The sequence below is a fragment of the Vicugna pacos genome, chromosome 13 (assembly GCF_048564905.1).
Source record: "Vicugna pacos chromosome 13, VicPac4, whole genome shotgun sequence".
Taxonomy (NCBI): Eukaryota; Metazoa; Chordata; class Mammalia; order Artiodactyla; family Camelidae; genus Vicugna; species Vicugna pacos.
This window is the reverse complement of record NC_132999.1, coordinates 34,230,780-34,241,848: the sequence shown is the minus strand read 5'-3', so window position 1 is coordinate 34,241,848 and position 11,069 is coordinate 34,230,780. Positions and strand designations below refer to the sequence as shown.

General features: G+C 36.6%; 1 protein-coding gene and 1 long non-coding RNA gene across 6 annotated transcripts in view; one reads left to right on the top strand and one right to left on the bottom strand.

Moving 5' to 3' along the window:
- Positions 1–11,069, top strand: part of MAST2 (microtubule associated serine/threonine kinase 2) — a 178,234-nt gene that overhangs the window by 79,411 nt on the left and 87,754 nt on the right. The window lies entirely within an intron of this gene.
- The window catches only part of LOC140700661 (uncharacterized), a 32,945-nt gene continuing 32,617 nt past the window's right edge, over positions 10,742–11,069 (bottom strand). The window contains exon 4 of the long non-coding RNA XR_012079137.1: positions 10,742–10,849. This is a non-coding gene — a long non-coding RNA (uncharacterized lncRNA). The remainder of the gene's footprint in view (positions 10,850–11,069) is intronic.

Sequence of the window (11,069 nt, the reverse complement as noted above, 5' to 3'; positions counted from 1 at the left end):
ATGAGTGACTTACTGTTTACCCCATTGTTTCTTGTCCTTGTAGCCTAGTCTGGAAAGTTTTAAAAGTTATTATAATTGTCCTCTGAGTCTTGGTCAGAAGGAGAGGAGTATTATATCCCTGTATGTTTCTGCCCTAGAATGGCTCTTGCAAGAGCAGATCCTACTGTATGCCTACCAGGTATAAAAGTCTATTTCCTTTGGCATATTCTCTTTAGTATACTTTGTGGGTGCAGACAAATTTGGGATTGGCAGCTACTTTGGTGTTCTTGTCTTTTGAGAAGGGAGCCAGGTTCATTTAATTAGCATGATTCTTATAATAGCTGAGCAATATAAAATCGATGAAATTAATAATTTTGGAGGCTCTCACTTGTTATGCTTTTCAATTGTAATGTGGTAGTTGCATTAAAATGGACAGGGACTAAAAAATGGATTTTTGGATATATGTGATATCTTACTGTTATATAAAATACATACCCTTCCACCCAACAAGTAATTCCTCCAATGTCTCCAAATTAGTAGTGGAACTGTAGCACAGAAGTGAAGAGCCTGGGGTGAGAGTCAGGCCGACTTGGGTTGAGTCTCTGTACTACCATTTACTAGGTATTTTTTCGTAAAACAAGTTACTGTATTTCTGTTTGCCTTTTTGCCTCCATTTGTTCATTTGTTCAAATTAATCCATCCAGAGGGTTGGTATAGCTCAGTGGTAGAGCGCCTGCTTAGCATACACAGGTCCTGGGTTCAATTCCTAGTACTGCCATTAAATAAATGAATTAATTAAAAACTAATCCATCCATCTGTGCATCCATTATACTATATTTATTCAGTTCTTATTATGTGCAGGCACTGTTCTAGACACTGGAGCTACAGTAGTGTTTTAGCAGATAAAGTTCCTATTCTCATGGAACTTCTTTTCTATTCAAGAGACAGACAGACAAAAGCATGTATGGTATGTCATGATAGTGAGTGCTATGAAAAATAAAATCAAATGAAGAGATGTGTAGGTATGTGTTTTTGTGGGGCAGAGGTTGAAATTTTAAGTTGTATCTTCTAGGAGTCTTCTCATTAAGATGACGTTTTATTAGAGAACAGGAGTCTGGAATTAGTGATGTTGACATATATGTTGAGCAAGAGCATTCTATATAGGGATACAGCATGTGCTAAGGTCCTGAGGTGGGAACATGCTTGGCATGTTGAAGGACAGCAAGGAGTCTAGAGTGGCTGTTGGTGAGTGAATAATGGTGTTGGGGTAGAGGGATGTGGAAGAAAATGAGACAGGGGTTGGATTTTGTAGTGCCTTGTAGGCCACAGAAAGGACTTTGCATTTTATACTAATTGGAAGAGAAAGTCAGTAGGTAGTTTTAAGCAGAGAAATGATGTGATTTGTCAAAGGGTTTTTATTTAAGAGTATACAATTCACTAATTTTTAATGTATTCAGAGGGTTTTACAATCATTACCACTCTTAATTCAGAATATTTTTAACATCCAAAAAGAAACCCCCTATTCTTTTGCAGTCATTCCCCTATTTCACATTCCGTCTCAGTCCTTGGTAACCACTAATTTGCTTTCTGTCTTAATAGATTTGCCTGTTCTGAATGTTACATATAAATGGAATTAAATAATATGAGGCCTCTTGTGTCTGACTTCTTTTACTTAGCATAATGTTTTCAAGATTCATCCATGTTTTAGCACATGTCAGTACTTAATTCCTTTTCAAGGCAAAGTAATATTCCATTGTGTGTATGTACATATTTTGTTTATCCATTATCTTTCAGTGGACATTGTGAGTGATGGCTGCTATTATGAACATGGGTTTGCAAGAACCTGTTTGAGTCCTTGCTTTCAATTATTTTGGGTAGATATCGAGAAGTAAAATTGCTGAATCATATAATGATTCCTTAACTTTTTCAGGAACCACCATACTGCTTTCCACAGCAGCTGCACCATTCTATATTCCTACTAGCAATATGCCAGAATACACCAGGGTTCCAATTTCTCCATCCTAGCCAACACTTGTTATTTTTCATTTTTAAAATAATGGACATCTTTACATGAAGAAATGCTTAACATCACTAATTATTAGAGACATGCAAATCAGAATCACAATATCACCTCAAATCTGTCAGAAGGGCCATCAAAAGTTTTACAAATAACAAGTGTTGGAGAGGGTGTGGAGAAAAGGGAACCGTCATACACTGTTGACAGAAATGTAAGTTGGTGCAACCACTATGGAAGACAGTACGGAGCGTCCTCAAAAAAAACTGAAAATAGAGCTGTCATATGATCCAGCAATTCCAGTTCTGGATATATACCTGGATTTCCACAAGAAAGGCAAAGCAGGGCAAGGTAAATAGTTTAGGACTGACTACTTTGAATAATATTGGTGGGCTCTGGGCTACAGGCATGGTCTTCAGTTACGTGGTACTTGGCCCTTAGTGATATAGGGCAGGGGAAATATTGGCTTGATGTATGAGAATTTGATAAAGGTGGTGGATGGGGATATGGACTCAAGATTGGTTGGAGGGTTTGTAACAGGATTTTTGCATTCCTGCAAAAGTGGGATTGCAGAGGAGTTGTGAACAAGTTTGGTTGTTAGTTTGGCCAGCAGTTAATGGATGCCAAATAGACAAATACAGAATCTAAGAAAACAGAATGAGAGTGTGATGATTTATCTTTGTTTCCTTTTAAGGGTTTTATGGTCTTACTTTAGGTCTTTAATTTTTATATGTGGTGTAAGGTAAGGTTCTGACTTTTTTTTTTTTTTTACTTTTTTATACAATTTTTAAAGGTTACACTCCATTTACAGTTATTACAAAATATTGGCTCTATTCCGTGTTGCACAACATATCCCTGTAGCCTATCTTACACCCAATAGTTTGTGTCTCCCACTCCCCAACCCATATTGCTCCCCTCACCCAGTAACCACTAGTTTGTTCTCTACATCTGTGTGTCTGCTTTTTTTGTTATATTCACTCGATTGCTGTATTTTTTAGATTCCACATGTAAGTGATATCAATAGTATTTGTCTTTCTCTGTCTTATTTCACTTAGCTTAATGCCCTCCAAGTCCATCTATGTCATTGCAAATGGCAAAACTAGTATTCCGTTGTGTATATATGTACCACATCTTCTTTATCCATTCATCTCTTGATGGACACAGGTTGCTTTTTATAGCTTGGCAATTGTAACTAATGCTGCTATGAAAATGGGGTGCATGTATGTTTTTGAATTAGTGTTTTTGTTTTGTTTTTTCAGATATATACCAAGAAGTGGAATTGCTGGGTCATAGGTAGTTCTATTTTTGTTTTTTTGAGAAAGCTCCACACTGTTTTCCACTATGGCTGCACCAATTTACATTCCCACCAACAGTGTATCAGGGTTCCCTTTTCTCCGCATTCTCGACAACACTTAAAAGCTTTTGCATAGCAAAAGAAACTAGACAAAACAAAATGACAGTCTACTAAATGGGAGAAAATATTTGCAAATGATCTGACTGATCAGGGATTAATACGCAACATACATAAACAGTTCATACAACTCAGTATCAAAATAAACAACCCGATTAAAAAGTGGGCAGAAGATAGAAACAACAATCAGTACATATATGTAAAAAATATGCAGTATATTGTATATATGTATTTACATGCAATATAATGTGTATGTGCAGTCGAGCTGTAGTAATTCTACCTAATAAAACCGAAAAAGGAAAAAACAAACAAAAAAACAGATTTCAAAAAGCAGAATTCGCAGTTACATTCACGTATCACAAAGTAATGAAACCTGAAAATAACAGAACAAAAAAGTGGGCAGAAGAACTAAGTAGGTATTTTTCCAAAGAGGAAATGCAGATCGCAGATAGGCACATGAAAAGATGCTCAACTTTGCTAATCATGGAAATACAAATCCAAACCACAATGAGATAACGCCTCACACCTGTTAGAATGACTATCACTGATTTCATTCTTTTGAATGTACATAGCTTATCCTAGCACCATTTGTTGAAACACCTTTTCTTTTTCTATGAATAATTGTCTTAGGTTTTAACAAGGTCACTGGTTGCTCACACTGTAGGGAGAGCAGGAGTGCAGGCTAGAAAGTAAGTGAGGAAACCATTACAAAAGAAAAGTGTTTGAATTCTAGATGTATTTTGAAAGGATAACTGACAATATTTGTTGACAGTTAATTTTGGTGTATGAGAGAAGGAGGAATTGAGGGTTATGGTTAGGTTTTAGGGCTGAGTAGATAGGTGGATATGGTTGCCATTTACTGAGCAAGATAGAGAATATGGAGGAGCAGAGGTTTTTTAGTTGTTATTTTTGATCTTGGAAGGAGTAGGATGAGGGTTGTTGGAGGTTGTTTGGTGCTTGCTTGACATCCAGTAAGGAGTGTTGATAAGGCAATTGAATGTATGAATCTGGGGATTAAGGGTGAGACCTCATCTGGAGATAAACATTTAGGGATTGACAGCGTATAGGTGAAATTTAAAGCTATGAGATTGGATGAGATAAAACTACTGAAATACTGTTAAAATGTGGTCAGCTGACTAGTGAACTCGTGATGGTCAGTGAACTGTTTGTTACCAGTTTGCCATGAGTTAAATACAGAAATTTAGAGTAAGCAATTTGATGTTGTGACCGTTAAAGCATTTGATCATTTTTCTGTTATTTTATATTTATTGTATTTTGCAATGGTTTGCAATCAATTTTAAAGTTTCACTTGGTCCTTCACCACAGCTATTTTAAGAAGCACTGACCTGGTAAGTGAGTGAATCTAGATAGAAGAGATCTAAGGACTGAGCCCTGGGACACTTCAGTATTTACTGGTTAGGAGATAAGGAGAATCTGTCAATAAAGAAGACTGAGAAGAAACAGCCAAGTGAGGTTGCAAGAAAACCAAGAAAGTGGTGTTTCCAGAAGAAAGTGTGTCAAATACCGCTGACAGGCTATGTAAGATGGGCAACTAAGAATTGATCTTTGGGTTTAGCAACAGGGAAGACCCAGTTGGTGACCTTGGCAAGTGAATCTGAAGAGAGGTGAGTCCAAAGCCTGATTTGAATGGCTTTAAGACAGAATAGGAAACATTATTACCTATGCACTTTTTGTGTTAAATATGTTTAACCTCAATCTAATATATGAAGAAACAAGCAGAGAAGTTCAAATTGAGGAGGTAATCTGTAGAACTACTGGCCTGAATTCTTGAAAAATACTGAAGTTGTAAAAGATCACAGACCAACAAGACTAAAGTGTATTCTAGATTATTAGAGACAAATAGACTTGGTGAATCAATGTAATTCTTGATTGATTCTCAGTTGGATCCTGGATTTTAAGAAATATTTGAAGGACATTATTGGGACGATTAAGGAAATTTAAATATGGACTTTTATTAGATAATAATGTGTCAGTGTTAAACTTCCTTAGTGTGACAGTTGTATAGTGGATTTTCCTTGTTTTTGGGCCAAGGACGTTAATTATGGAAGTATTTGAGAGAACATGTGTTTTGACTTTTTTAACTGACTTTCAGTGGTTTCACTAATTAATAAAAAGTAGGGGGACGGGGAGAGCAAGAGAGAAAGAAAAGGAAAGAGAAGGGAGAGAAAAAAAGCAAATGTAGCAGAATGTCAAGACTTGTTAAATCTAAGTGAAGGGTATATAGAGTTTCACTTAATTATTCTTGCTCCTTTTCTGATATTTTGGGGAGGAATTAATGAGTATATAATATTATTTCTAAGTGATTTGCTGAAAGAAGATCATAGAAATCAGGTGATAGCTGGAAAAGGATTGGGTATTTTTTTCCCTCTTTAAAAACATAAATGGGAGAGATTGCATCAAATTAGTATATCAGTGAAATTATCCAACAGTGAAGGAAAAGTTGATGCAGGAGAGAAAGGAACAATTGCTGGAAAATTCTTGAGTAAACAACAATGGGGGCCATCTAGGTACATGTGTGGAGGTATTGGCTTTGGACAGGAGTGTTGACAGTTTGTCCACAGTAGCCTCAGTTACCTCATTTTATTTATAAAAGATTATGTATGTGAAGTGTATGACATAGTGCCTTCAGTCAAGCACTCAACTATTTGTTCTTATTACAGAGTTTAGTGGAATGCCTGTTAATAAGTAGACTTTGAAAAACCGGTAGTTGTATATTATTGTTTTTATTATTAGCAGTCCATAATTACTTGTTAGAAGCTGTAAATGCTTCAGAAAAACAAATTAGTACCATTCTAAACGAAGATAAATGAACGTTAGTTTGCCTTAAAGCCACAGGATATTCGTGGTTAACTTTGGTCACATTAGGGAAGGGAGCAACTGAATTCCAATATGAGGAATGAGAATATCCAGGCCTGCCATAAGGGCTCTGTTGGGGCAACTCTGTTATGAAAGTTCCTTCAGTCTGGCTCATACCATTTATTTTAGATGTAGCTTCCTGAAATCAAATTGTTTTCACTTTTAGAAAGCTATTTTATATTTAAACTCATCTGGATTTGTTTAATGCATTAAAAAAATCTAGTCTAGAATATCAGACCTAGAGGAGTTAATAACTTTGTTTAAAGTGTGCAAATTATGGAAAAAGAATTGAAAGAAAATGAAGTTCTAAAATTCCTTGTACATTTTTCCCAAGCCATAGGAGTATGTATTTTGCTTTTTCTCAATCGAAATAGCTCTGACTGGCTTCCCTTGCCCAGCTGTGTGGAGGAGACTTCCTGTTGGCAATGCCTTTCAAATAGATTTCTTGTTTATTTGTTTGAATTTCAGCATCAATACCTAGGCCCTACACTTAGGAGCTCAATGTAAATAGTGTTTATGTTTCTAGTCACTCAGAAAGGTAAGCTTTTGTGATTATCATTACAACTTACAGTAATTGTTTTATTTCTTGAAATGTCTTTCCTTTATTTCTTTGGGGTTGTGAGTGGAGGTAAGGAATGGACTGTAGGAGTGAAGAGGTAGCTACAGTGTGGGGGTTTTGTGTGTGTGTGTGTGTGTGTGTGTGTGTGTGTGCGCGCGCGCACGCTCGTGTTTATGTGCATGTTGCTATTGGTGGCCTTTAGAGTCCTTAAAGGGATAGTTATCTTTTTGCAGTGTTGGCCTACTCATTTGGAAATGGACTTGGACATCAGGTATTGGTTGAATGTAAATGTCAGGTGTCTGCAATGATAGGCAGTGGGCAGGGAGGAGTTCCTGGGGCTCAAGGATTTGATGTGTCAGACTTTGCCCCTGCGAAACAGACATGTGAAACATTGTCGTATACTTTCCCCCTGTGATGCAACTTGGTGGTATTTGCCTGGATAAATGCTTCTGGAGAATGTGCTATAAAGAGATACCACCTGCTACACATAGTAAATCCTTTGTGTGTCAGTGGTGCATGACAGAAGGCTTTAGTTTCTCTGTGGACTTTGAAAATTAGGACATTTTGGTACTTGCAAGGACTGTGAAGGCTGGAGTGATATATTTGTGTTACATTTAATAGTCTTTTTTTAAATTAGGTTTATATGGGAAATGGTCTCACTTAGGTTTTCTACCTCTCCAGTGGGAAGGCAGGGATTGGCAGAGGTTGCCAGGGGTGGAGCAATAGTCATTATCAATTTCCCAGCAGGAAGTATTTTGTTGTTTGAAAAAATGGACATGTTTTGTCAGTGAGCCTTAAGTATGTGGATATAGGACCTGAAAATTGAAAATCTGTGAGAACCTGCCCATTTGTTACTGTTATGTTGAAAATAGCTATTATTGTGCTGATCATCTTCACATTTGTCTCTTGATCTTGCATCTATCAACCAGTTCACTATAATGTACTTGCATACCTCAGAGACAGCTCACCTTTAGCATTTATAAAATCGAAGTCACTGTCTTTCTCAACCACCTACTTCTCTCTTATTCTCTAGCTTACTAAATGATGCCACTTCTTCAAGATGGAAGACTTAGCTATTCTTGTTACCTTCCTCTTCCTCACACCAACTCCTTTCTATTATGCCTGTCGGATATCTCTTAATTTCCTCTACTTTCAGCTACCACTGATATGTCCATATCGTTCAAGCCATTGAAATCTCTTGGCTCTGCTACTGCTGTAGCTTCCTAACCAGTCTTTCTTTGACTAGGATTGTTTACCCTCAGTCCACCCATCCATTGTATAATAGATAGAAAAAAGCTTCTGAAAGTGCAAATTTGATTATTAGATGTTAATTTAAATTCATTGCATGCATTTTTTCTATTATTCTTAGGATCACACCTGAAAGTCTGATGAGACCTGTGAAACAATCTGTACCATCTGGTTCCTGTCTTTGTCTCTTTATTTCTTTGTACCTAGAATGTTCTTTTCTTTATCTGTACCTTGCTAACTCCTGCTTATCCTTCAAGTTTCAGCTTACATCTCACTTCCATATGAAAGGCTTTTCTGATCTCACCCATACCTTGCTGTCCCTAGACTAAGTTGAATTTCCAAGAATATACTTTCCTTCAACTCTGTACTTTTCCTTCATGGTTCTTACAACAACTTAAAATAATTACTTGTCTGTCTTCTCTCATTGGGTTGTCTATCAGTCTGCTTGGGCTGTCTTCTCTCATTGGGTTGTCTATCAGTCTGCTTGGGCTGCCATAACAAAATACCATAGGCTAGGGGCTTAAACAGTATTTTCTTATAGTTCTGGAGGCTGGATGTCAGAGATCAAGGTGCTGGCCTAGTAGGGTTCTAGAGAGGACTCTCCTCCTGGCTTGCAGATAGCCACTCTCACTGTGTGCTCACATGACCTTTCGTGTGTGTGTGTGTGTGTGTCTGTGTGTGAGAGAGAGAGAGAAAGGACGGAGATCTTCTTTTATAAGGTCACCAGTCCTGTCAGATTAGGGCCCCACTCTTATGACCTCATTTAACCTTAATTATCTCTTGAAGATCCTGTCTCCAAATACAGTCTCACTGAGGGTTAGAGCTTTAACATACGGATTTTGAGGAGACACAAGTCAGTCCATAGTAGATGGTAAACTCCATCAGTGTGGTCAAGGCCATCATGTTATGTGGTACAATACTCTATCCCTAGGGCCTAGTATAGAGTTTAGCACATAGTAGGCAGCCACTTAGGCCCATTCCTAACATTTGTCTGACTTGGGACAAGAATACAAATGGAGATTAAATGTTTAAGGTTTAAGTAAAGCCAAGAAACTATGAAATACAATATGTTCTATCATCCTATCTTGAGGAATGTATTTTCGTAATAACAGATTACAAGAATTTTGTGTGAAGCCATTGATTTAGAAGGTAAATATGTTAAATAATTTATTAGTACTTAATTAACATAATTATTATTAATGAGTATGCCTGGTAGATGTTGCAGCCTGTTCAAAGGAGAAGTGAAAGAAGCACAAATTTTTATATTGTAAAGAAATGTTGAAATGAATTTATAAAATGATTACAAAACTGGATTTTTCTATGGGGAGAAGGGAGGTCAGTTGAACCTCTGCTACACAGAATTTATTTGCATATCTATAGACAAGAACAGTTTTGCATTGCTATTTTTTTGTCTGTAACTTAGAGAGCTGTGAAATAGCACAAAGGCAATAAAAGGCTACAATCACTATTTATTATTCACTAAATAATAGTTTTTGGTTTTTTTCTTTTCTTTTCTTTTTTTTTGAGGGAGGGGAGGGAGATAATTAGGTTTATTTATTTATTTATTTTTAGAGGAGGTACTGGGGATTGAACCCAGGACCTCAAACTTGAGCTATACCCTCCCCACCTTAAAAAAAATTATTTTAGTTTTTTTTAAAGTTTTTTTTCCTACATAGTTTTCCATTTGAAGATTATTATCTTTTTTCTTTTCTTTACTTATACCAAGTTTCCTTACAGTCTCTCCTTTCCTTTTGATTAATGCAATGTCAAATATTATTCTTGATCATGAAACACAGTTGGTCTCATTAAGTTTGGCCTAGTTATTTACGTAGGGGTAGCAATATCTTTTAGGCCTTCTTAAGTTTGCTTTGCTGGGAATTTTATAAAAAACCTCTCATTTATATTTTGAGGCTGGAAAGCTAAGCTTAAAATACTCTTATCAGATTTGATCTGTAGTACCTGTAAATTTGTGTGAATTCTGCTCTTCTCAAGGTCCTTAAAATGTCCTAAGGGTCCTGAGCCTGCTAGGAAGTGACCTTCCTTACCACATATAAGGCTGGATGCTGTAAAATCTGGTACCAGGCCAGTTTTCCTAGGAGAGGTTTATAAGTATTGGCTCCCAAAAGTTAACCACAGTTCTTTAAAAGTAGCTTGTTATACCTGATTAAATAAGTCTATTTCTCAGATACGACATTTCAGGCAAACCTTTGTTTGCATAACCATTTTTTACAATTACATTTTGAGGGGTTCACTGAGAAAATTCAGTAAGACCTTCTCAAATCTCGTTGGGAGGAGAATCAGATATGATTCCGGAATGTTTTTATTTTATAAAAGCAAATTGTTAAGGGTTGAGATAGCTTAAGATGAAAGAGAGTGGGCTTCCTTATATATCCAGAAAATAGACATTAAGACAATATTCCAAACAAATAACTATGGTCATCCATCATTAGTTCATTCAGTCTTGTGTAATTAGTTCGTATTTCGCTGGATCTTAGATTAGTAGTCTGCCTCTTGACTAAAAAGAGGTCTGGAAATTCTGACTCAGTCCACTGGAATGGTCTGAAAGTTTTCCAGTTGTCCAAGTGATGGCATCAGAAGCCTGTGTACCCAAGAGTCTGTTCTTTGGAGCGTCAGTAGTTTGAAATACCTGCTGCAGTCCTTTTCCGTGAGACTGTGAGACAATCCTCTGTTGAAAACACAAGACTTTGGCTTCTAGTTGATTGTAGAGACTTCAAACTAGCACCAGTGTAAAACAAAATCTCTATAGAAGACAGAGATTTAAAATAGCTGTGGTCAGTTTATTACTGATAATTTTTAAATGTTAAAGGTCTGATAAGAGTTTATAACAAGAATAATGCAACTAACAAGGAAATTAAGTTGTTTCTGTACCATGCAAAAGAAGAATAATAAAGCCAATTCAAAATGTTTTAGCAAAATGTCTCTAAGAGTTTTTTCGAAGAAGACAGTCAATAATACATCTC